At 37.4% G+C, this 27,611-nt stretch overlaps 2 long non-coding RNA genes across 3 annotated transcripts; one reads left to right on the top strand and one right to left on the bottom strand.

Moving 5' to 3' along the window:
* Positions 1-9,327: 9,327 nt before the first annotated feature.
* Positions 9,328-12,955, bottom strand: LOC132642430 (uncharacterized). Its single transcript, XR_009583155.1, has 3 exons — positions 12,493-12,955; positions 10,589-10,639; positions 9,328-9,456 (listed from the first exon to the last, which is right to left on the bottom strand). It is a non-coding gene; the product is annotated as an uncharacterized LOC132642430 (long non-coding RNA).
* A 5,140-nt stretch (positions 12,956-18,095) lies between these two features.
* Positions 18,096-27,397, top strand: LOC132640793 (uncharacterized). Of its 2 annotated transcripts, none has more exons than XR_009582378.1 (2): positions 18,096-18,541; positions 21,493-27,397. It is a non-coding gene; the product is annotated as an uncharacterized LOC132640793 (long non-coding RNA). The 2 variants fall into 2 exon arrangements; XR_009582377.1 differs by having other exon boundaries at positions 21,498-27,397.
* Positions 27,398-27,611: the final 214 nt, after the last annotated feature.

Consider the following 27,611-nt stretch of genomic DNA (forward strand, 5'->3'; position numbering starts at 1 on the left):
GTACTGTGTAGCTTCCAATATCATCAGTCGCTGTCTTACGTCGATACCGTTCTCCAGCTGCAATCAAGGGTTAGTAAAAAAAAAAGGGGTTCATTTCCTATAGCTGGCTCTATCGCACGATCTAAGATTCAAAGAAAAGTAACACCCTAAATGTCCTGTAGCCTCCTGTTTATAGATGTGGTGCACAACACACCGATAAACAAGACTCTACTAGACACGGTCTGTAGACATTCCGAGGACGAACTGCTCTGATACCACTTTTGTCACGACCCAACCCCGTGGGCCGCGACCAGTGCCCGAGCTGGGCACCTATACGTACCCGATACCCCAAATTAGCATATTAACAGAATAATAATATAATAATAATATTAGTGGTCGCTACAGAATTTAGCAGAAAAGCAGACTTGGCACACATAGGCCGATAAGGCCATCACAGAACAGAATATCCCAAACATATGTACAGAACCCACACAGATGTATCCACAGACCTCTACAGAACATATCATAATCATAAGACGGGACAGGGCCCCGTCATACCCTGAACAAAGTACATATCCAGATAGCAGTGACAGACTGTACCAAAAGATGGGCTCTGTAGAAGAGAGCGCCCCAAATAGCAGAAATAGGATCCTAAACGTGTGGATCAGCGAACCTGTCGTCAGTACCTGCGCGGCATGAAAACGCAGCCCCCGAAGAAAGGGGGTCAGTACGAAATATGTACTGAATATGTAAAGCGGAATCACAGAAGTCAAATCATAATGGTTACAGAAAATGAGTACAGAATCCAGAGTGTCAAATGCATATTTCCAAAACAGACAGAATGCGTACAGAAACATATGTCATATCATATCATATCCGGTCCCTGACACGGGACTCGGCAGACAGAATGTGGCCACCCTCCCGACACTGGTGCCACTATACAGAGGAATCAGAAAAAGGGGCGTGGCCCCGTATCATGAAATGTCATATCAGAATGGCCATAACAGATCAGATCAGAATAGGCGGACATGGCACATCATACTCCACAGACCCATGTACGCGTATACCTGCCCCCTCACATCGGGGCGCGGCGAACAATGCAGAGAATTACGCTTGACAACATATCCTGGCCCGGGCTCAGTGTGGGAAACATTGGGACATCCACGAATGGAGTAGTGAGAGACTAATGCAATTTAAAAATATAATAAATGTTTTCAAAGACTCGATGAAGCGTATCAAAGACAAACAAATCCAATGGGGTCGGACGGAATCATAATAAATGTATTTCGGATATCATAATAAATTACAGAAGTATAACTTTCCCGAAGTCATTCCGAGTGTCAAAATAATTTATAATATTTAACAGAATATTTAAAATAATATTCGTTAAGCGATTAGTAGGGTAATTAAAACATTTCTTTCAAAAATCGCTTAAAAAGGAAGCTTTAACACATTAGGGGCAAAACCGTAAATAGCGGGCCCGCCTTGGGACAAACAAGGCGGTGGGCTCAAATTGTGCCCTCTAAGCATATAGTATCACCTAAAAAGGTTATACAAACATTCTATGACTTTCTGAATAATTTAGAGCAAAATTGCATAATTTCAGAAAAAGCGTATCAAAATGGTTCAATTCTACTGAAGGAAAAACTGAAATTTTGTCTTGCGGATTCCGAGGGCCAAGAGGTCCTTCGAGGCCCGGATCCGACCCTAACACACTAGGGGCATGCCAAGGGAAGAATTGGGGTTGCTTTACATACCTTTCTTGCCCTTTACGCTTGCCAAAACTCAAATCCCGTTTCGTCCAAAACCTACAAATGGTCACATTTACCAATTTACTATTCATAAGACTTAAAATTTCAACCTTAACCAATTCTTGTCTATAAAAATTTGAGCAGCATCTCCCCTATATATATATATCATCCCCGAGGTTAAAACTCGGCTAAAACAACAACAACCATACCAACAACAATATATACAACATCAATAATCGACTAGGAACGCATTCTAGCGTAAATAGTCTTATTTTCCAAATAATGCGACAATTCCAAATCCAACTTTGCACTTACAACCCGATATCAATATTTTCATATTCACATACTAATATAAGACCATTCAAACATAAACCAAAAGTATTCCAAGCTATATATTCAATATTCAACAATTCCATCAACTTCCATATTCAATCCAAAATTCTTATATATGCAACAAAACCATTCCAACACATTTTCTACTTACTAATTCATCTCCAACAACAATCTACCACACGGCCAACATGGCTTCTTTCCAATTTCATCCAATTTTCATTCAACTTCCATTTCCAATACAAATTCCACAATAACCACAACTAGTATACAACTTAAAATTCAACTCATATATGTATACAACATATATACACCCATGGCTACATATATAATATATATACATACCCACTTTGCAAACTTTCATATTTCCATAAATTCTACTCATTTCTACATACTACAACACAAACAAACCTTCATAACATAAGAAAAAGGAATTGATTCTTACCTTGTTTTTATGAAAGTAGCAAATCCTTCAACATCTTATTGTTCCCATGCTCCTCTAACTCCAAACAAAATTATATTCGTGATTATGCGTTGCCCGGACTTCGATTAGTACTTCGTAGCTTGAAATTTCACTCACAATCCTCACTTTTATGTGAGATTTAGGCCCCTTTTTGTTGCTGAATTTTCTGAAAAATTTGAGAAGTTTTTAGATGATAAAAATGGGGTTTTGCCCCTTTTTATAAGGGCTGAAACGGCGTCACTGTAGCTACAGTACTGTAGCAGTGCTGTAGCGTACTGTAGCAGTGTTGTTTCTGCGCGACAGTTCAGTTTGTAGCGTCTATAATTCTCTACTCCGACGTCCTATCGATGAGTGGTTTGTTGAATCATAAACTAGACTTGACGAACTTCATTTTAGGCTTTTGAAACGCCTTAAAACTCCAAATATGCATAGAGACATACCCCTCCAAAGTTGACTAAAAATTTGTCCAGCATTTCTCAAATTTTCGTCGAACTTATTTTCTTCAACTTGCTCGATCTCGAAATATTCCGAAACCCTCCATACATGATATTTATCACTTATTATACATGATAATGACCATATTCTTGTGTTTTAAAATACTCTTTCCCGATGACGACTTACAAGATCATAATCATCCATTATTTAAACAATATACTTAATAATGCCTCATTCCTCATACTCCAAAGTTGTTTTAACTAGTCGTAACTCGACATTCTTACATTCAAATTTAACAGTGTTTCTTCGAAGTACGGGGTGTAACACATTTCCCCTGTAAACTTAACAATCCTCGAAATTCCAACTTAGCCAAACATCAATCAAAATACCAACAACAACAATACCAACAATTTCATATCAAACTAGGATTAAATCCATTCTTAAATTACTCCCAAAACAGCCCAGTATACGCTTTGTATACAATATCTTTATACACTTTATTCTCTCAAATTCAAGAACAACAACTTATCAACAACATCAACAACAATATCAACAACCTCATATAGCAATATAAGCACCTAGAAATCTCTCAAAGTTCCAATCAAAAACAACCCTCAAGGCAACCATATCAACCAACTAATCTATGACTTCATAACATAATTCCCTTCACTTTAAACTAGGGAATTCTCCCATGAATAACTTAATTAACAAGAATAGAGTTTATTACATACCTTATTGCCCAGAAAACTCAACTAAAATCCTAGCTCCAAGCTTCAATAATCAGCCACACATCAAGCACCAAATACTATAATCCTTTCCTAACTAGTTTCCAATTTCCTAAGATGAAATCTTGCTTTGATTTGGAGGAATTCAACTTGAAAGATTTAGAGAGCTTTTAGGAGGGTTTGGGAGGGTTTAGAGAGAGTTTAGAGTGAGAGAGAGAGGTAGAAAATGAAAAAAATCAGATTTTTTTCCGATTTTTAATTTCTGATTTTTACTGTTCACCGGATACTGTTCATCCGCGTCTACTATTCATCCGTGTCTACTGTTCACCCGCAGAATTATTTCATGGACTCAATTTTTTTTTCTGAGGTGTAACATTAGCTCAATTGGTGAAAGGCGATTCCCTTTGGGGAATGTAAAGGAGCCAGAGGTTCCGGGTTCGATACCCCGTAGCACTGCAGCGTGAAGAGGGATAATGGGGCGAGCCCTGTGCGGACTGGCTGTACCCTGGCATAGACAATACCTTGAGTAGTGGGTCCCAAAGGGGGTCGTCACAGTAGTCAATCCTTGAATCCACTAAATCGAATACCGGATATCATAAGTTCTGCAAGCTAGCGAATCAATCCGGGAGATAGGGTCATACTACACACTTTGCACATTAGAGTTTTCTTAACGCTTACAACTCGAAATTGAACACTCTCTAAATCCAGCGTATCACATAACGGTATTACTAATATCCTTATGTATCTCACTGAAGCTTCCTTGCCTGTATGGCCTCACTCCATTTTTGAAATGTACCGAACTCAACTCAGTTAACCCATCATCGATCTACTATTTCAAGTATCCATGTTCACTAACCCCTTACTCAAATTCTTAACATCGTTAGTTCTTGAAGAATCATCTCTTACCTTAATTATAGAATCTGAACATCTCTACCACTTGCACGCCAATTCTTTGTATTCAATCACATATTCCAGGTAACAACACCATTAGTAGCGGGATCTAGCCAATTCTTTTGCACAATGAATACAAGGTTCCCAACCTTAGTCCACCACTAATCTCTATTAGTCTATGATATACTGAACATACAACCCATCCATAAACTCTTAAGCCCACTCTACACTGTACACTGCAACCAAACTCCCACATCTCTAACTCTTACTTCAACGATTTCCTTTCTGCCCTTAACCTCGTAGACACCCATCAACCTTATAGGTCATACCCCTTACAGTACATCATGATATAATGTTCCCGCGCAATCCAACACTGCTCAAGCACCCATAATGCCTCCCCTCAAGTCTTACGACCCTTAATTTGTTGAATCTGATAGCAAGATGTCCCATTAAAACCCTTCAATTCTCGTATTTCATTTCAAATCACTTTTATCACTATCAACCAACAAACGTTCAAATCCACTCGATCCTTTAAACTAATCATCCATTTAAGACCGACAACCACAAAACAATATCAACGTTTCTCCTCCCATCTAAGTGAACAACCAGTAACTCCTCAAGTCATTAACTTATCGTATACGCACATATTTGAAGTCATATCCATCAGTCGTTTACTAACTCCTCAAAGCCTACAACCCAAACAAATTTACCGTTCAAACAATGTGCTCATAGCATTCACTTACTAACCGAGTAGTCCTTTAACATCAACTAACTTATATCAAGAATAACCTTAGCACCAGTCGCAACCTTATCCTGACAACCATGCCAGATACCAATTTTTCCCTTCCCAATCTCTCAGAAAGTACTCATGCTCAAGATATTCTATGAAGTCTCACTTCGCTACGCGCTTTCCACCAAAGTCTTCCTTCATGTCCTTATTGTCAACTTCTTTTATTTATTACCCACGATCGTGATACGTTTGCCCACATTCGATGTCATCATTGAACTTACAATTGTTCTCACATACCGACGTCTAATACTCTACCATTGCTGAATCTTCGACCCGTCATTGGTTTGTCAGTGTCGCACACACCATCATAAAGCCCTGACGAAGCTAAAGTGAACCGATCATATCATCGAGCAACCCACTGCTCTGAAGCCATAATGCACTTTGCCACCTCCGAGCAACCCATGGAGACCTTGTAACCCTCTGAACTATCTTCTAATTTCTCACGGACTTCCACAATAAACGAGGCTAATTGCGACTCCATATAGCAATCGGGTCTAGTCGCGACTCCACACAATCAAAACCTTAGGCCATAACTAGTGACTGAACTGAATCACGTGTCCAAATCAGGATAACACATCTCGTACAATACCACAACACGCCATAGATCGGCCGTTCGCATAAGAATTAAGGACGAGTTTCCACCCTCCATAGGTGATTGAGATAAGAAAGTTTAGATACCAATTGAAATCGACTAGATACCAATTTGAATAAAGTCGCACGAGAGAATGAAAGAATTTAAAGTCTCCTAAATGTCTTATAGCTTCTCGCAGATAGGTATGGAGGTCATCATATCGATCCAGGAGACTCTACTAGACACACTCTTGTATTATAGATCGGGTAACCTAGGGTTTTGATACAACCTTATCATGACCCATTTTGACTAAGTCGTGACACTTACCTTTCCCACCTCGGTAAGCGAACCCTCAGCCCAATGATAACGAAGGACATGAATAATAAATCAAGCAAGCGGAAAAGAATAATTACGTAAGTCTCACAATAGTATATAATAGAAAGAGTGCGAAAATAAGGAAACACCCCCAGGGTCTGATCAAAGTCATACAAGAGCATCTAATGAAAATATACAAGTCTGGAAAAATAATACATAAATCTGTCTATCTCTCAAAATAGAAATAGTCAGACATAAATAGGAAGAGTCTTCAAGGAAGAGAACATCTCGTGCTCACTCTGGAAGCTCGATACTATGTTGATCACGACTATCAACCACGAGAGGTGGAAACAGACCCAACCTGATACTCTGCATTCATAAAGGAATGCAACAAGTGCAAGTCAGTACAAAACAACAGTACTGGTAGGTATCATCGGCCGGCTAAGCATAGCTAACATAATTCAAACAATAAAGCAAAATAGGCAGATAAATCAACAAGTAAAAGTCTAAACAATCAGAAACAAGTATCCACCATCACCTAGGTTGAGCATCTAAACCCAAGTTTGTCAAGTCGCGAGATATACACAATCTAAAACCAATCAAACAAGTATAACAACGGATCATCACAATATAAGCCATAATGCAATGCAATGCCATGATGTATGAATGCCAATGCGATTCAATGCCATGTACACATGTACTCCGGACAAAAATAGCGACGTCTCGGTAGCACAACCTAAGGTGACTCGCGAAGTCTAAGTGCCACTCGTCCCCGATCTTTGCCCAACAGACAAACAAGACCCGGATCTTTGCCCACGGGGGTTTTTATCGGCACCACCCTGGGGGACCTGCGGAGTCCATGCACTCACTCAATCCATGATTTCGGGACCAACATCGGATTTCAAACTCTCACATTACTCTCATTTAAAAATCGAGCCAAGCTCATCACAATGTTTCACCAAGTTCCAATCGTGTCTCAACAATATGTCATGAAGAATGAGAATGAGTGAAATGCATGTGTCAACATCAAGAATCAACTCAATATAACAAGTACCAACATGGGTACGCCAACAATATATCAATGTCACAAGTACCAACATGGGTACACCAATAATATCATCAACAACTACACATTTCATACGAAAATCTATGCTCGTATCAATATCAAAGTAAAGTACAACCATATCACAATCAGGATGTAACAATAGCTTCCAATATCTATTAACAACACGTGGAATTAAGCCAACACAACAGATCCATCAAGTCACAACACAACGGGGTGGCTAGCCCTAATCACGCAACAAGGCCCATTAGGAAGATTCTAGCATGAATTAATCATTACTAGGTGAGATAAAGAATCAAGATTAGGTAGAGATGATAAATGAGTTTACCTCTAAGAGTTTTCCCCAAGAAACCTCTAGAAAAGCTCCCAAGATGAACTACTTAGGAATAATAAATGAATGAAAAGTTTCCGTAGCGGGTCCCACCCCGGTCTAAACCATACAATTATCATATCGCCCTTCTGAATCCTCAATGTCCATTTCCATCTGTATATTTATAGCTATCTCATATAGTTCTATTGGGTTGAAAATTACCTTACTTTTACTAACACCCAGAAGAAGAAAATCACGTAATATGATAGAGTACAGATCTATCCATACACATATCTCTCAAGAAAAGATTAATAACGAACCGGCGACTGACCCGGTAGGCTGAGCTGCTCCCCCGGCACTGTCCCTGAGTGGGCAATCTCTCATATAGTGGCCCTGCTAGCCGCAGGTAAAGCAAGCACCCGTGGCATGATGACACTGCCCCTCCTGGTGGTGTCTCCTACAGTGAGGACATCGGGGTAGGGGTGGCCTCAACTGGCTGGAACCTTTGTCCATCTGAAAGCCTGAAGCCCTAGAGCTCTGGCCTGCTCTTGAATACTCTGCACCATCCGGTCCCCAGCCGGGGAACTGTGGGGGTGTGCTCGGTGCTGGTTGGGGAGGATATCTGCTCTGCTGCTGCTGAGGCTGCCTACCTCGCGATTCTCCAGAATATCTCGCGGATCTGGACCTCTTGGGCGGACCCCTGTCATAATCCCTGTCAGGCTGACGCCCTCGGTGTCGGTCCTCCATGCTTTGGGCGTGGGCCTGTATACGGGCAATGTCCATCCCTGTCTGGGCCGCCATCACCGTACAGCTGTCAACCAAATAATCATCCAGCCCTATCACATACCGGTGCATCCGGTCAGTCATATCAGCGACATAAGCGGGCGCATATCTAGCCAGCGAATCAAACTCCAGACTGTACTCCCTAACACTCCTGCCCCTCTGTCTCAATAGCAAGAATCTGTCTACTCTGGCCCGCCTCACCTCCGGAGGTAGAAAATGGGCCAGGAAGGCCTCTGTAAACTCTCCCCATACGGCTGGAGGGGCACCCTCGCCTCTGGACAGCATCCAAGACTCGTACCAATTAGCTGCTACATCGTGCAACCGGTACGACGCCAACCCAACCGGCTGTGGCCTTCCTCGGAGGCATCGCTGAAAATATAACAATTCGTCAGGGAAGAACCATCCTGATAACACAGCTCTATCGCACGATCTAGGACCAGAAGGAAAGATAACACCCTAAATGCCCTGTAGCCTCCTGTTTATAGATGTGGTGCACAACACACCGATAAACAAGACTCTACTAGACACGGTCTGTAGACAATCCGAGGACGAACCGCTCTGATACCACTTCTGTCACGACCCATCCCCGTTGGCCGTGACTAGTGCCCGAGCTGGGCACCCCTACGCGCTCATGTACCAGATTCAGCATACAGACGACTCGTACATAAATGAATATCAGACGTGGCTCCACACTGGTGCCTGCAACCATATATACTGCATAGAAGCCGGCAAGGCTATCATACTATACATAACGAACCAAAGTATACATACACGCGGCCGATAGGGCTGCCACGGCGGATGAGCCGCCCAAACACAATTCACACAACGCGTCCAACAAAACTGTACATTACCCACGTCTATGTCTACAGACCTCTAATACGGAACAACAGAATCATATGGCGGGACAGGGCCCCGCCGTACCCTGAATAAACATAAGCATATACATCGGAAGAGTATGTACCCAAAATGTCGGCTCCGGAACAAAGGGAGCACTCCGAACCGCAGAATGGAAACCCTACGCCAGTGGGTCACCAAAACGTGAGTCTGTACCTGCGGGCATGAAACGCAGCCCCCGAAGAAAGGGGGTCAGTACGAAAGATGTACTGAGTATGCAAAGCATGAAGTACAGAAAACGAAGTCATAACCGAAGTACAATGTACAGAAGGTGGGCACAATAACCAGAATACCAAAGTGTTGCATCTGACGTACAAATCATACATAAGAGGTTCCGAAAGACAAATACGGCAATCAGAATGCTAAAATGCTTTGCTTTCCTTTGAAAAACATTTCCATCTCATACACATAGAAAGTCAAACACACAATTGTCGCGGCCAAAAGTCCAGCGGTCACTATCACACATACCGCGGCCAAGTACCCAGCGGTTAACATCCCAAACCCGACATACCGCGGTCAGGAGTCCAGCGGTCAATGTCGCAGATACCGCGGTCAGGAGTCCAGCGGTCAGTGTCACAAGTCCGGCATACCGCGGTCAGGAGTCCAGCGATCAATGTCGCACATACCGCGGTCAGGGGTCCAGCGGTCAATATCGCATAGTGCGCACGATAATATAACCGGCCCGGGACTTGGCAAAAGAGGTAATAACAGAATGCCAAATTTATTACTTTCCAAACCTAAATCACACATGCCAGGATCATGCATCACACAAGGTTCATGTATGCCAAAATCGTATATCAGAAAAAATACAGAAGGTAAGTAGCTTATCCAGAATATCAGAATAAGATTTCCAAAAACGTTCCAGGTGTCAAAAATATTTTATAAGACTCATAGAGGTAGTCATAACACTTATCGCATAGTAAACAGAATAATAACCAAAAGCTACCCGTGAATTCCAGACAGAAATGAGTTGGCTAAAGCCATACAGAAAGTATCAGGATTTATGGGCCCACCTTGGGCCGAACCGAGGTGGCGTACGTAAATTATGGATCATAAGTCTTATGGAGTCATCCGTGAGAGTTTTAGGGCATTCCGACTTCATTTGTGAAAGTTGCATACATATAGGTCATTTTGCCGACGAAATGTTAAGAAACCAATTCAATCTCATTGAATGAAATGGAGCCAATTTCAATCTCGGATTTCTAGGAACAGGGTCGTATCTAAGGCTCGCGGCCGAGCCTATTATGTTTAGAACATGCCAAAGAATGAAGGGCAAGGCTTTACATACCTTAGCTGCACGTTACGCTCGCTCAAATTCAATTCCCGTTTCGCCCAAAATCTACAAATGGTCATATTTACCAATTGTCAATAGTATGACTTTTAGCATTCAAATCTTTAATTCATTACTTGTCTACAAAATTTTGGGCAGCATTTCCCCTGTAATTTCGCCACCCCGAGAATATAACTCGGCTCAAAATATCAACACAACACCCATAACAATATCAAAAACATCAACAGTTACTACAAAACACATTCTAACACAAATAGTCTTCCTTTCTTCATAATGCCACAACTTCTACTCCAACTTCATACTTTCAAACTAAGATCAACATTTTCATATTCATCCACAAATTCAAGATCATTCAAATGCAATTCGGAAGCATTTCACATTATTCTTACAAAGTATACAAAATTTCCACCGAAACCATAATTCATCCAAAACTTCCAACCTTCGACATAAACATTCACAATGCATTTTTACCTTCCAATTTCATTAATAACAATCATAATTTACACCTTACCACTTTCATTTCCATATTTACATAAACTAGAATAAAGTTGCATATTTTCCTACAACAACCTTACAACAAGTTTTCCATAACAACAAGAACCATTAACCTTCCATTTTCATCACAAGACTACAACAACACAATTAACATACTAAATAATTTAATTCATATTCCTTCATACTAGGTACCACACGGCCACACATACACACACACTTACACCACAATTCCATGATTTCCATTCAATTCTACTCACTCTAACATCTATAAATCTTCCATAACATAAAAGAAACAAGAAATCCTTACCTTTTTTCAATAAGTTCTCCTTGCCACCAAAGTCACTTTCTTGCCAAGACAATTATACCACTTTGTAGAGAATCTTGAACTTAGTAGGATTACAAGAGAATTATAATTCTTGAATCAAAGTTGAAGGCTTGGAATTTTTTTATTTTTATTTTATTTTCTCTCTATGGCCGTGAGCCTCTCTTTCTCCTCTCTTCTATGATTTTCTTGAAACTTCTTGAATGAAAATGACAACTTATGGGGAAATTTACCTCTTATAGCCATTTAAATTAAAAGCCCAAGTGGGCTTGGCCCATGGTTTGGACGGCCACACCCTCCAAATTGGGTCTTTGTTTCCCTTTTTTTTTTTAGCCCAATTACTTGTGGCTATTTTGTGTAATTCATGAAACAAATTTCCGGAATTCCAATTTTGCCCTTGGCCTCCTTCCATATTTCCACATCAATATTTTCCATGAACAACTTATATATTGAACAAAATCAAAATATAGCCTTGTCTTTAACTTGTCACAATTATTTTCAAATTTTTTCAAATATGAAAAATTGCGGGATATAACATCTACAACTAAGTTACACATAAATCATGCTTAAACTGAAATAAAATTAATCTAGTCCTTCAATATAAGCAGGCTAAGCAGGCTGAACAAGTTAACATATAAGTACTTCTAAACAAACTGCCAGCTAATGCATAATCATGTTTAAACTGAATGGAATAATTATATAAGCATATTGAAATAACATCTAAAACTACATAACTTTACCTAGTACTATCATATCAGCAAATTTCTTTATTAAACTGAACTAATCCATACTAGTTAGTATGCTTTAATCATAAGAATAACAAACTAGCATACATAAACATATTGGATTTAAATAGCATATAATTACAACATGCTTAACCAACTAGACTAAGTTAATAATCATATTTATCTACACAAGCTAAACTATAGAAGCACATTTAACTGAGCTGAACAAGCATCTAAAAAAGGCTAAGATATTAAACTGAGCTAAACAAGGAACATCATCTAACACTTAAGCAAAACAGCAAGAAAATCATACAAAAATAACTAAGGAAGGCAGAAATAAAAGGTAAAAGGGGAGTTACCTCTTTTGTGCGCAATTGTGAAGAGAGTTGGACCTGGAAGCTTCAATAATCCACCCCAAATGCTCAAGAACACATAACCCACACAAGAAAATAGAGGATAAAACTTTAAAATTTTACTAACTCGAACTCTTAAAATTTAAAGCTAAAAGCCCTAAAGTTTAGCTATTTTGAGTATATGAGTGAATATATGTGAATACTCTGTCAAAAGGTGTCTAACAATGTAACTTAGGGTCCATTTATATAGAAACCCCCAAATCCTTCAGACCCTAACCACATCGATGTGGGACAAGTCTATTTTTTGGACTTGTTTCCTCACAATTATCAACGTGCGGTGCAGATTGATTTGTGAAAATCAAATAAAGGATCAAATTCAGACCCAAATTAGATCTATCCGTTGATCATTAATCGAACCAATGAGAAACCTCAATTAAAAAATGGATCAAAATAAACCCCATTAAGGGATTCATCCTTGTTTGACCTTAAAACACATAAAAAGTAAGAGAGAGGAAGAGTTTTACCTCTTTGGTAGTGGTAGCGTGGTGGTGTGGAGGAGAGAGGTTAAGAACAATTAATGTTCTCACTCAAAATGGCCACACAGTACTGCATAAGGCTGATATGCCTGAGTTTTTGCCAAATCCGGCATAATGACGTCACACAGGTAACGTTGCTAATTAAGGCTAATTAAACAAATAAAGGCTAATTTTGCAATTATGACCTTCAATTGACTTGGTCTTAAGACCAGGTTATTTCTATTACGGCCTTTTTTTGGTCCAATTAGCCATCCTATGGTAACATTTGTAAAAATGACCTTAATTAGTCAAACCAATGAATTTGACCCATTCGAGGTCACAATTAGACTAAATAACAATTTAAAAGGCTAATTTTGCAATAATGACCTCAATTATGGAAATTGACTTTCAATTGAGTCATAATTGAATCAAGCAATTGATTATTTCAATTGTAGCCATTTATTGAACAATTTATAGAATTAATCACAATTAAATAGTCAATTAATTACAATAAAATTCTAATAAATTGAATATGAAAAAATTAAGAATTGAAGAGTAAATGATTAATTCGTTTAATAAACCAAATTCCCTGAATTAAACAGAGTAAAATATTTGCTAATTGGCGATTTATCAATTTTAACAAGTTGGACAATTAAATAAATAATTGTTGTAACTTGTTTTTCTCTTGGTTAAGTTTAGCAAATATATCATAATTGTGAAAATATTCCAATTAATTTCTAAATGATTTATAATATTATAGAAATTATTTTACGAAATAAAAATGGTAAAATATTATCTAAACAATTTTATAAAAATTATTTTGACTTCTAAAAATACATATTTCACTATGTTTGATATCCAAGGACTCTGGGTAATTAAAATAAATTACGGGAGGTCAAAAATTAGGTGTCAACATTTACCACCATTGTCGGAGACAGCATGTAAACCTTCGGGTATGAAGTTGGGTTGAATATTGTCTTAGGGTTGGGCCCTATTGTGTGATTGGGGCTAGCCACCCTGTTGTGTTATAACTTGATTGTTCTATTGTGATTGGCTTGATGCCACGTGATTGATAGTAGATATTGGCAATTGTTGTTCCATCTTGATTGTGATATTGTAGTACCTCACTTGTTGATGTTGATACGAGGATAGAGTTCCATTTGACTTGTGTAGTCTTTCATGATATTGTTGGCATACCTATGTTGGTACTTGTGATATTGATCTGATTATTGATGTTGACATATATATTGCATGCACTCTCATCCTTCATGATATACTATTGATACATATTTGGTACTTGATGAAACACTGTGATGAGTTGGACTCGATTTTTTATTAGAGTGACATGAGAGTCCGATATTCGATATTTGTCCCGAAATAGTGGATTGAGTGAGTGCATGGACTACGTGGGTCCCCAGGGTGGTGCTGGTGAAAACCCTCCGTGGGTAAAGATTCGGAGTCTCGTCTGTCTGTTGGGAAAAGATCCTGGACGAGTAGTACTTAGACTTCGCGAGTCTTCTTGGGTTGTGCTACCGAGACGTCGATACTTCCGTTCGGAGTACATGTGTACACAACATTGCATTGCATTGAATACATACATTATTGCATTTGATTATGGCCTATATTGTGATGATCTGGTGATTTACTGTGATATTTGGATTCGGATTGGATATATTGACACTTTGCGCACTTGGATTTAGATGCTTCAACCTAGGTGATGACGCATACTTGATTCTGAATTGTGATGACTTACACTTGTTGATTTATTTGCCTATCCTGCTTTATTGTTTAAATTATGTTAGCTATACTTATTCGGCAGATGATATCTACCAGTACTGTGTTTTTATGCTGATCTGCACTTGCTGCATTCTTTTATGAATGCAGAGTTCCAGTTTGGATCTGCTTCTGTTTTTCGTGGCTGGTAGTCGCTCCGAGATTTGCTTAGAGTCTATAGGGTGAGCACGAGACATCTGCTGTCTTGAAGATTCTTCTTTACTTATGTCTTATTTTATATTCCAATACATACTCAGACTTAATATATTATTGATATTCAGAATTGTTTGTTAGATGCTCTTGTATGTATTAGACCAGACTCTAGGGCATATTTTCTTATTTCCACACTTGTTCTACATTATTACCGTCAGACTTACGTGATTTATTCTCTTCCGCTTATTTAATTATTTAGTTACGTTCTTAGTATCGTTGGATTGAGGGTTCGCATACCGAGGTGGGAAAGGAAGGTGACCTCACGACTTAGCTAAATTGGGTCGTGACACATATATAAGAGTGGGTTTATCGAATTAACCCTGCACTCGAGAGGACTACTCGGGGTGAACTGTTGTCGGTCGTTGGGTGACCGCACACCAAATTAACGTTCAACGTGTTCCAAAGAAAGGATGTTTCGGGTTTTTTAGTGAAGGCAAAACCGCGATCCTGCGTGTCCCCTTTGAAATCATGTTTTTTGCCGAGAGTGGCGGAGTTTATGATATGAGAATAAATGACAGTTACAATTGCGGAAATTAAACACATAGGCAAATAAATATAGTTAAAATCACATTATATTGAAACCCATATTGTTAGAACGTAGAAAATCCCCAGCGGAGAGGCCATCTTTTACGGTTCACTTTTACACAGGTGCATAAAAGCTACTTCGAGGTTGTTGGTGCTCTAAATTGAATTTTAGTTTTTAGAGTCGCCACCTAATTTATTAAGGAAAACTGGGTAAAAGTTTTTTCAAGCAAGAGTATATATATATATATATATATATACACACACACACACACACATATATATACACGTTTTATATATAAAAAAGGAGAGTTTTTCTTTTATTTATACAATTTTATCATCTTTGAAGCCCATAAAGGTCAAACTATATTCTACACCCAAAGTCCATCATACTTCATTTTCCATCATACTTCATTTTGGTCTAAATTATTCCTCTCATTATTTCAGTCCAATAAGATGTTGAGCTTCCAGGCCAAAAATCTTTTCCAGAAATGAGTCCAAATCAGTCATGATCATGTAAAGTTTGGGCTTTCTGGCCCAAAAGTGTATCTTCCTCCAACAGTTTACAAATCTTTGGTCTTTACTTAGTCCAAACTATTACAGAAAATCTTTTCAAGGCCCAAATCAGAATCAGTCCATTTTTGTATCATGCAAAATTTAAAATAATTAACTAAAAATCAGAAATCGCTCCAAGTCCAGAAAAGGTTTTAACCAACACAATTTTGTTATCCAATTTGTCTCTGAATCAAAAGCCCATTTTTATATTTGGTTTAAGTAGAAAAAAATTGAGAGCTTAGGCCTAAGGCCCTAAAATTAACCTATAAATTCATTTGTTTTATCTTGGTCAGAATTTTAAAAAGGCGAGGCTAAGGCCCAAATTCATATCGTTTTAACCATTTCAAAATCAACTTATGTTGAACCAGTTTCACGCATGGATATAGAATTAAGCAAGTTTGAAATTCGATTTAGGCGACTTCCTAAATACTAAGTATGATTTTCCTAGGTTCTACACATGCATAGGGGTTTCACTATTTACACAGTTTGTTTACATATATATAACAATATATTAAATGTAAAAGAAAGAAGAAGATTGAACTGGTGGTCCTACCAAGCCCACCAGCGTCCATTTTCGCTCATGGATGGGCCTTCATAAATATTACCTTCCTTTTTAATTCTCCTCCGGACTCAACCAAGAATGGGGTTGGGCCTCTTGGCCCAACAGGTTTTAATGCAATGAGACGGCCCACGTTGAATCACATAGAACACAAAGAGGATAAAGATTAGTGGGTGTCTAAATTCACTAAGAATGTTTAAGCAAACCTAAATAAACATCAAACATACAATAACATATATTTTTCACATAACAGATGTCATAAGTTTCCAAATGAAAATCAATGTGATTCAAAAATTGGAAATAGTAAAAACAAAGCCCATATAAATCCAGTTTCCGTTTAAACCACATTCAAACACTGGCCCATATGATAACAGGTCTGAACAAGAAAGAAAAGAAAATAGGCCTAACTCATGGGCTTTCCTAGCAAGTGCCAGAGCCCAACCCAAAGAAATATATGAGGTATACTTCTTGTATACACCAAGATGTATACAAGACAAGTATATTCCATATACTCCACATATAACATCAACTGTTTGCAACACATAGCAGCAAGAAAATACAAAGTTTTAGGAAAAAGAACTCCAACTCAAATAGGATATACCACTCATAGTTAAAATGCTGCAATCCATACCCTAAGGCACAATAATTTTAAAATCATTTGAAGAAGACAGTCTTATATCCTAAGAATGGTTTGAGAACCTAAATTAGTTTTTACTAAATTTCTTAACTCTAAGTGCGATAAAACAGTCATAAACCAGTTGATGTGCTAAACCAAACTCTTATGTGATAATATGATTAATCCAAACAGATTACTTCAAGCATACAAAACACCATTTTTAAGGCAGTATTTCTAAGCTATTTTTACCAATTAGCAGATACTTGTATCATGAATTTTACACATACTTCTACTTATTTTATTCTCTAAGGGTCCCATGAGGTGTGTGTTGACACCCAATTTTTGCCCTCCAAAAAACTCAAATTAACTATTCAAGTTTCTTGAATCGCAAATTATTCAGAAAATAAAAAATAATTGCTAAAACAGCTTTTGGTGATATTTTGTCATTTCATTGGAAAAATACCTAATATATTATATATATTTAAATATAACTTTAAGTATAAAATTATGCCGATTTTATCAATTCGAAAATCAATTTACACAAAAAATAAGGGTTTTAATTAAATACACATTTTAATGTCGACTTAAAGTCATGTTTCACTTTGTCAAGTCAAGAAGCTTTGATTAGTTCGTTCAATAATAATTTATCTCAGTCTCAAGGAAATTTGGATGGAGTTACAGAATGAATTTTAATTTAAGAGCAATTGCTTTGAAAATAAGATTAAATTGGCTATTTGTTAAATCCAGCCTTGACTACGTTTTTAAATTCCAAGTCAGCTATCTTGCAAGCCCAAAAGACCTGCCCAAAATTCCCATTGACCCCGCCCATATCTAACTTAAAAGGGTGAAATCCCTTTTTTCACTTCCTCACAAATGCAGTAAAATAAAAACCCTAAGGTTCTGTGACTTGAACATACAAATCCAGCTCATTTCAATGGTAACTGTACTTTTTTCTTTTCAATTGGCAACGGATTTTTGCTTACCTTCTCTTGGAAATTTGGGATTTGAATCTTCAATTTTTGAACAGTCATACTTCATTTAGGTTCAATAAATAGAAACCCTTCTCTTCATTTTAAAGAAGAAGTTCAGAGACCAAAAAAATGGTTTCTACACCATCAATGGGGTTTTTTTCTTTTACAACCCCAAGAGTTTAGAACATTCAGAAACCCAGCTAAGCCGTTGAGTTTCGAGAAAGTTCTCGCTCATGTTTAATCTTTGGAAGTCATTTCCATTCGTCGAAAATCGATTCGGGTGAAAGGTAGTTCGTCGACTCCCGTTGCCCCCGTCATTGCTCTAAATGAGGTAATATCGATTTACCTATCCTTTTTTTTTTAAAGATTTTTCTTTGTTAGTTTTAAGTAGTTTTAGGTAAAATATGTTCCATTCTGTTTTTCTGTTCTTGATTTTATTAGTTTTAATTAATTAGCTAAGGGAGATTATGCTTTCATTTTTAGTTTCTGTTCTTGATTAATATTCATGTTTATTATAAGCAAGTAAGTAAATGCTGAAAGCATTGGGAGTGAATCAGCTTCCCTATCTTAATTTTAGCATTTCCTTGATGCTAGGCTTAGTTTTCCATGAGTTTAGAAAACTAAATCGTTTCATTTTTCCTTTGCTTGTGATTTGTTTTAGTCTCAACATATACTGCATGTCTGTCTGTTTTAGAAAAAAAAAAAAAGGAATGATTAAGTGTGCTAACATCCAAATGTTAGAGTCTCTACTTGAATAAAAAGCATGGGTTTATTAGATGCTTTTTATTTAGTAATGAAAAATGTGCATTTTGGTTTGATTGAAAGGTAACTGTGGAATAGTATAATCTCTTGTTTTATAGATTTTCCATTTAAATTAACTGGTTAAATTCAAAATACTTTTCTCAACTGAAATATATGTTTTCATTAAGTTTACTACCTCCTTGTTGATTTGAAACAAAGTGTAACGACCCTTTCGGTCATTATGGAAAATCTAGGATCACCCTCCCAATAAAACCCTTTTAAGGGTAGAGGGAGCTGATAGAAACTCGAATATAGAAGTCTAAGAACTGAAAACTTGATTTGTTTGTGATTATTGTTTGGTTGTGTTGAGTCCATTAAGGTAATTGTGGAATAGTATAATCTCTTGTTTTATAGATTTTCCATTTAAATTAACTGGTTAAATTCAAAATACTTTTCTCAACTGAAATATATGTTTTCATTAAGTTTACTACCTCCTTGTTGATTTGAAACAAAGTGTAACGACCCTTTCGGTCATTATGGAAAATCTAGGATCACCCTCCCAATAAAACCCTTTTAAGGGTAGAGGGAGCTGATAGAAACTCGAATATAGAAGTCTAAGAACTGAAAACTTGATTTGTTTGTGATTATTGTTTGGTTGTGTTGAGTCCATTGGGGGGTGACGTAGGAAATTGGACCTCCATTGGAGATTTCGAGGCCACGGGTGAGTCCGTATGATGTTTTTACATTAATCTGCATGTTTTGTAGTGTTTGTCAGGCCTCGGATGAAGTGTTGGGTGGTAGAGTGGAAAACTGGTGAGAAAAACCGAGCTCACTGGTTTGGGTTGTCACTGCGGCAGACAAAGTTTCACTGTAGTGAGCCCGCGGTAGCGACGGCCCGGTCGCTGCCGCGAGGGGAGGAGAAGGGGCACGCCCCCTAAGGCAGACACTGGAGTGCTGTAGCACTTGCGCTATGGCGGCTCCGTGCTCGCCACAGCAAAAGTGAGCATTTAGTGGAAGTCCGCTACAGCGGGCCCTTGCCCGCTATAGCAAGACCACTGCAGCGACAAAACAACCGCCACAATAGTCGACGGGGACAGAATTTCGAGTTTTTAAACACTTAGTCTGAATTCCTTATTCATATAACTCCAACACAGTTTCCAAGGAGCACCTAGGGTGAAATTCTAAGGCTAGGGCAAGACTATTCTTGAGAGGTAAGTCTCAACCTTTCCTTCCTGCATTACGCATTCATCCCTAAGATTATCATCATTCTAACAGGTCTATAATGGTGAATTGAGACTAGTAACCCTAGAACTTAATAGACCTTTAATAGCTGGTGGGTTATCGATATTATTGTGTGATTATCATCTAAAGGCTTTGGATATCACTTTCTAATCAAGAATTGAACCGTTAGGACATAAACTAAGCGAAGTGAGACTTAGGGTCTCATAAAGATGGTAGCTTGACTATAGAAATTGCTTGCAAGAGATAACTTGAATGAATCACCTTAGGAATTGATAGTTTATGCTTTCTAAGGCCAATGTTAGGATGATTTATACCTAGTAAGCATTCACCCATTAGAAAAGGGTACAGTGGAAAGGGTGTTCATTGAATTGATATTGTTGACAAGAGTGTTGTGACTTATTTAGCATCTTAATTGCTAGACTTTGAGCGTTCCGAGACATTACGGAAGGGGAAGGCTATAGCGGAGTGATTCGCATTGTTCCAACTCTGTAGTTGAGGTAGGTTACGGTTTACTTGAGTTAGACTTTGATTAGTTGATTGTATGTGTTATGAGATTGATAGGAGAAAGCATGTCTAGTCTTCGCGCATAATGTGTGGTTGGAATTCCTATATGTTATTGTTTGAGTGATAATGTGGGCTAAATGCCATTATTCGATGTGTGGTGATCTATAATTTGATGACAATTGTGGTGAGAAGTTAATATGATCTTCTTGATGAAAGTAATACACTACTTGATAATCGCTCATTAAAAGTGATGTGACATATATATATATATATATATATATATATATATATGAAAAGGCGCATTTGAAAAGGGGTGAGGATGTGACCTTTAGGCACATTTGACAGGGGCTGAGGATGTGGCCTAAGTTAAAGGCTCGTGATTCAAGGTAAGATTCCAGAGCGAGGGTACATGGACACCATGGGTCCCCTGCAGGTCATAGTTATTGGGCAAAGACACCAATTAGCATGTATGTACACGAGTGATCAGTGACTGAGTAAGTAAGAATGTTGTGGCGAGGTTTATTCCATTGCTTGTTTCTGTTGACTTGATTGTTAATATCATTGGTTGACTTGATTGTAAAATCATTCGTGGACTTGATTGATAATATCAGTGGTGGACTTGATTTGTTAATATCATTGATTGATTTGGTGTTGGTTATCTAATTATGTGTTGTAGACTAGTCTATCTATTTTATTGATTTTATGATTCATGCATGATACTAATCTTAGTCGGCCTATGATATCTACCGGTACAAAGTGTTTATACTGATACTACCTTGCTGCATTCTTTTTTAGTGCAGATTGTGATGCAGAGACTGCTACTCGACCTCATATTTAGCTTGAGGCCATTTGCTGACAGATTGAGGGTGAGCTTCTACCCGTGCCAGGCCGCCCGAAGATCTTCCTTTATTTAATGTCTATTTCCATTCCATACATTGATGTTTATTTATTTCAGACAGTATGGATTCCTTACACATGTTTCTGATTAGAGTCCTTGTACGGTGACATTTGAATTTTGGGGTTGTAATAGTTAGGACTTCCACATTTACATTATTGTTTTATGGCATGACCACTTTTGACTTAATCTTGCGTTTAATTTATTATGAATTGAATGAATAGACTAAGTAAAAATGGACTTTAAATGAGTAGATGGTTGAGCATATTAGTTCTCCCACTAGGAGTTAGTGTGGGTGCCAGTTATGGCGGGTTGGGTCATGACACAAAGGTGTTAATTGATAAGCCACATGCTAACATGAACATGATTAACATTTTAAGCAACTTTTCTTTTTTTTTCACCTTAATCAGTCACTAGATGTAATTACTTCTTTACTAGAACACTCTTTGCTTTATTCCTCTTGCAATTGCGCCCTCTAAGTATTGTATGGATAAGAGTGCATTGTTGTGTTTGTCTACCTGATTGGAATAGTTATGAGGTTCCAACACTTCTACACCAGATCTGGAAAGGATAAAAGCCTGTCTACAGTGAGACGTGATTTGTTTTATATTAAATATCCATGACAGTGATTTGTGTGTTTTATAATTTTTTGAATCTGGTTACTCCCTTTTTTACTGGAATTACCTATCAATGTTAAAATATGAACTTATTTCTAGTGCTGCATTTTCCTTTCAACTCTGTCTTGGATGTTAGTTGGATGGAAGTATGTTTTTATTTCAAATTCTATATGTCCCAGCATTTTTTATTGAATTCAGGAAGGATTAGGGAAGTTCTTCAAAGATAAAATCATGTCTTTTGTCTAGGTTTCCTTTTACACTATGTTGATGTAATCTTATCATGTTTAGCCTTTTTCTATTATGCCTTCAATCGGTTCTACTATTTCTACTATGGATCTTTTCACTGTCTTTTCCTTTTCAAAGCACTCCCTGTCTGTTCAGATGGCTTTAATTTTATTAGATTAATCCATGTAGGATTCTGGGATTTAATTTTCTTATGAATAGCCTCTGTGTGATTTGATGGTGTGCTATTTGTATAAGAATGAATAATATCTCTGGAGCATAAGCAAAGGGCTTAAAGGATTTCCCTGTTTTCTCATCGAAATGTTGGACTGAATAGGAGTTAACCTTGGTTTCTGGCTTAGCAATTTAACCACTCAAGTTTACAGTAGTTTTTTATTGAAGTACAATACTTTCTTCCTCCCAAACTATATTTGAATGCTAATATGTTGTCTTGGTTCTGGTCTTTGTGAAAGATACTGATTTTATTTGAACTTGATTTTCAGCTCTTATTATGGATAAAAATGTGTTGAGAAGCTTGAGCATCAGTTAATTTAGTAGTCTTCTTTCCTTTTTTTGTTCTTCTGTGGTTGTTTTTTTCCTCTGTTAAAGACTGGATTAGCCACTAGTAAATCATGAGAAAATTATAAGTATGTTGCTTTCATTTTGACATCATTTAGGTCTACCTAAATTTTAAGGTCAAATGCAGCTAGCCATTAAATCTGAATGTGTTAGCTGCTGGAGGTATATTTTCTATTTACTTTTGTTAAAAGAAACAGATCAGTAGCTTAAGGGGATTTTTAGGACCAAGTCAGAACTTTCTTTGAAACAGTAATGATTACCTCTTGTTTTAACTAAATTTGCTAGTCTGTTTTTTTTAAAGATGCCTTGTTTGAGTAAAGGACATTTAAAGATTAAGTAGTTGAAACACCTTTTGAGTTCACTTCTCTTGAAGGGATACTGAGTTGGGTTGGTGTTTTCTCTTGCTGGCAACTATTCCTACATGATTGGCTACCAAACATTTTCTTAAGTTAAGTTCGTTCCTGATTTTTAGCATCAAAGGCTTATATCTTTGGTAACTTTGTGAAATCTGGATAGTTTTGTATGGCATGAAACTGTTGTATGTGTTCACTTGCTTTATGACTCTATATCCTGATTCTTGCTTGATAAACTTGGCTAAGTTGTGATAATAACACAACCATATGAAATGCTTCATCATTTCTTGGCTTGATACTTATTCTTTACCCTTCCTTTTCTTTGCATGACTTGGGGAAATTTCCTAATCTCAAATGTTCATGAGTTGCTGTTGAATCTGGAGGCTCTCAAAGTGTTGTGCTTGGATAAGTTGCTGCTACTGTTTTGCATATGTAACATCTTTCAGGTATTGCTACCTTTTGAGACCATGTGTTACATGTTGATGTCCCGTTTTGGCTGTCGCACTTTGGATAATTAAGTTGCTGCCATGTTTTGTTGATTGAGCTATTGTTGCAGTCTAAATTGATGTGTTCTTTGAGCAAATTTGTGGCTTAAGCTTGTGCAAACAAGTGCTGCATTTTTTTGGCCATCTTGCTGAAGCATCATGAGGCCTTGAGCTGCTATGTTTTTGGACTGAATATATGCTAAATTTTTTGGCCTTTCTACTGCTACTTATTGATCTCACTTTGTTGCGGCATTAAGGCTACCACTATGTTGTATTTTTCTTGGATAAGTTATTATTGCCCCTTTGAGGCTAATAACTGCTACATTAAGACACACCTTGGCAAGGAAGTGCTAATTGAACTCTTACTTGATTCTTTTCTTATAATGTTCTGCTAGTTAAAGCTCAAGGCAAATAGTGGGATTGGCTTAGCCCCTCTAATAGCCTGTCATGCTTAAGGTTCTAAAAACCTTTGGATCTAGTTGTGGCATTAGAATATTGAGGGTGGTAGCCTTCCCCTTTGCCTTTTTTTCCAAAGGGTTGATCTCTGAAGACTATTTTCTTCCATTGTGTTTTCAAAGTGACTGACTCAGTACATTTGGAGTGCTGGACTGCTGCTTTTAGTTAAGGTTTTATTGTTGTTTTGGAAGTTGTTAATGTGATAACTAAAAGCAGTCCACTGTTTTATTTTAAGCATCTGTCTATTTGTTAAACTCATGTTTTAAAGACTAGGAAAGATAAGCATACACGTCATTCTAAAACTCCTTCATGATCTGAATATGTCTGATGCCTTGTTATAATGTTTGTGACCAACCCTTAAGTTCATTTTCTTTCCTGAAGCATAATTCTCTAGTTGGGTATTTTCATTTCTTGATACCATGCCCAGGAGTTCGTTAATACATGTTTCTTTGAGTAAATTGAGTTTTCAATCAAAACCATGGTCTTTTGGACATTCTAGGATATATTTTGATGCTTGCATAGTGGTACTTACATGTGCATTTAGTGACTTCTAGAAGTTCATTTTCTCATAAGCATGAATTTGTATCTGCTATTTTTTTTAGTTACAATAAATGGTAGACTTCCCTGAGTTATTTGCCAGTGCCATGTGTGTAAAGCCTAAATGAATATTGCTCTTTGAATATCCACAAACCTTTTTCTTAAAAAAAACTGTTTTAGATCAGCAAACTTACCACCTTTGTTGCAGTAGAAAATTTATAATTGGAGATAATTATTCGCAAAGCTACTTTTAAAACATAAGAGGGTGTTGATGGAATCTTTTATGTGTTAGATAATGTTCCAGTTTTGAAACCTCTTTATTTCAACTTGTCAACAGTTTTCCTCTTTTGTAATAGCAGTTTGAATTGGATAATCTTTCCTTGTATCAACTTAAGTATTAGCTGCTGTTTGGTTGTTTCAAAACTGTAGCTGGCTGGGATTTTGTTTAGCTAGAATGCTTCTCATCTGAAATGTACATTTTTCAATTATTGTATTTAAAAGGTGAATCTCTTTTCTTTTGAAACAAGCTGCATGTGGAATACTAAAATAGTCACCAACTTGTTTATTTTCTATTTGAGTAAATGCTTATGAAAAGTTATGTTGAGCTGGTCACCCATACCTACATAGCCCCCTTTTTTTCCCTTTTTTAAACTGTCACTCATTTCAGTCATACTAAAAATAAATGAACTAAAAAGATCTCCCCTACAAATTCTTAAGTTTATTTCAGTCCATAAGTTTCCTGATGAAAAAAAAAAAACTCCTTCAAATTCAACCTGCTTGATTATCTACGAATGTTTAATGACATGTATGTGTCCTTAATCTCAATCTGAGATGGTTATTTAAATAAGTATCTATTTATGTTTTTTTTGTTAAAAATATGCATTGTTTGATACTCATTCCTTTACCCTTCTTTTCTTTGCATGACTTGGGGATATTGCCCAATCCCAAATGCTCATGAGCTTCTATTGAGCCTGGGAGAAGTTACATCATTTTGGTTGAATGTTTGTTATATCTATGGGGCTGGAAGATGCCATGTTGTTGAGGTCATTTGAGTTGTTGTTGCGCTGAAAATAGTCACTGCTTTTGGCTGAATGTTTGTTGTATCTTTGGGGCTGGAAGATGCCATGTTGTTGAGGTCATTTGAGTTGTTGTTATGCTGAAAATAGTCACTGCTTTTGGCTGAATTTTGTTGTATCTTGGATGGAAGAGGCCATGTTTTTGAGGTCATTTGAGTTGCTATGGTGGTGAAAATAGTTACTGCATTTTGGTCGATTGGTTGCTACATTTTGAGTGAATTTGCTGGTGCCATTTGGTTTACAGTTGCTGCATTATTAGCAAAACTGCTAGATTTTTGGCCAAAACGCCTTGCATTTTTAGTCTGAAATGAGTTGTATTTTCAAGGCACTTTCTGGCCAAATTGTGCTATCTTTAAGGCTCTAAATCTGTAGTTATTTGGTTGATGTTTAGTTGCCATTTGAGCTGAATAACTGAGCTACTTTGAGACAGTATTGAGGGCAATTGCTGGTACCATTTAAAGGATAAGTTGTTTGCTGCTCTGCCACATTTTTAGCAGTTGGGAATAGCTGCTACACTTGTAGTTGCAGCACTTTTAGGGTCACTTCGAGCTGTTAGCTACGCTACTCCAAGCTGCTTTGCTTTGAGATAATACTTTGTGAAGAAATTACTATTACACACAACAGCAGAACTTTGAATAATTTTTCATCTTTGGGAAAAAAATCCTATTTTGGTGATAGATTTCAAACAGATGCTACACTTGAGAAAAGAGATGTAGCAGTAACTATATTTTGATACACTATTTATTTCTGGCTAGGAGCAGATTTTTGTACTTGTTTTTTTTTTACTACTTTGAACGGATACTACACTTGGGCCAATGAAAAAAATAATTTTTGAGGCCATGCATAGCCCGGAAAGGTTATCCCTCGGCTTAGGCAGTGATGATCTCACAGTTATATCACGAGGTAGGAACCAACATGCGCTTGGCAAGGCAACTAGAATGGCCACTACTTTGTAGCCGCGACATGATTCAAGTTCCTTTGCCATATTCGGAACTGTGAGTCTGAGCCTCCGTAATCAAAGCTCTCAAAGTTTGATACGAGTCCGCGGGATATTATTTATGTTCCTAAACGTCACCCTACCGGGGGGGGGGGGGTATCATTTTGACTAACTACTTTCCATTTCATTGTGCGAGGTACCAATAAAGCAAGCACGGAAAGCAAAACTTAAGGACGAAATAAAAGGATCAGATGCTAGCTTCGGACGAAGACTAGAAGAGTATGGGATTTGGGCCCAAGGCCGACAAAGCTAAACATTCTTCCCTTCTTATTTTTGTATGAAAAATGCTTATTTTATATGTTTACATTCACTTTGTATGAACATGCTTGTCGCTGTAAATATTTGTATAGATATTGAAACTCTTATAAGTGGGAACCTAGGATTCAGGTAGATGATATTTCAAATTGTACCCGAACGATAAAAGAGTTGTATTCCATTTGATTAATGTAACTAAAAGTGAAAGAATGTTTTCTTGTACAAAAAGTTGATTATCTTTGAATATATCTTTAAAAGTACATTTCATAATTTTAGAAACTTAGGAAAAGAAAGTAAAACAGAAATATTTGGGCTAGACCCAACTTAATGAATTCAGATGAACGGGATTTCTTTCAAAGCCCGAGTTTGGAAAAATAGTTCTGAGGATATGATTGACCAAAGAGATAAAATGTGAAAAATGTATGAATTAATAAAAGACTAT

The sequence above is a fragment of the Lycium barbarum genome, chromosome 5 (assembly GCF_019175385.1).
Source record: "Lycium barbarum isolate Lr01 chromosome 5, ASM1917538v2, whole genome shotgun sequence".
Classification (NCBI taxonomy): Eukaryota; Viridiplantae; Streptophyta; class Magnoliopsida; order Solanales; family Solanaceae; genus Lycium; species Lycium barbarum.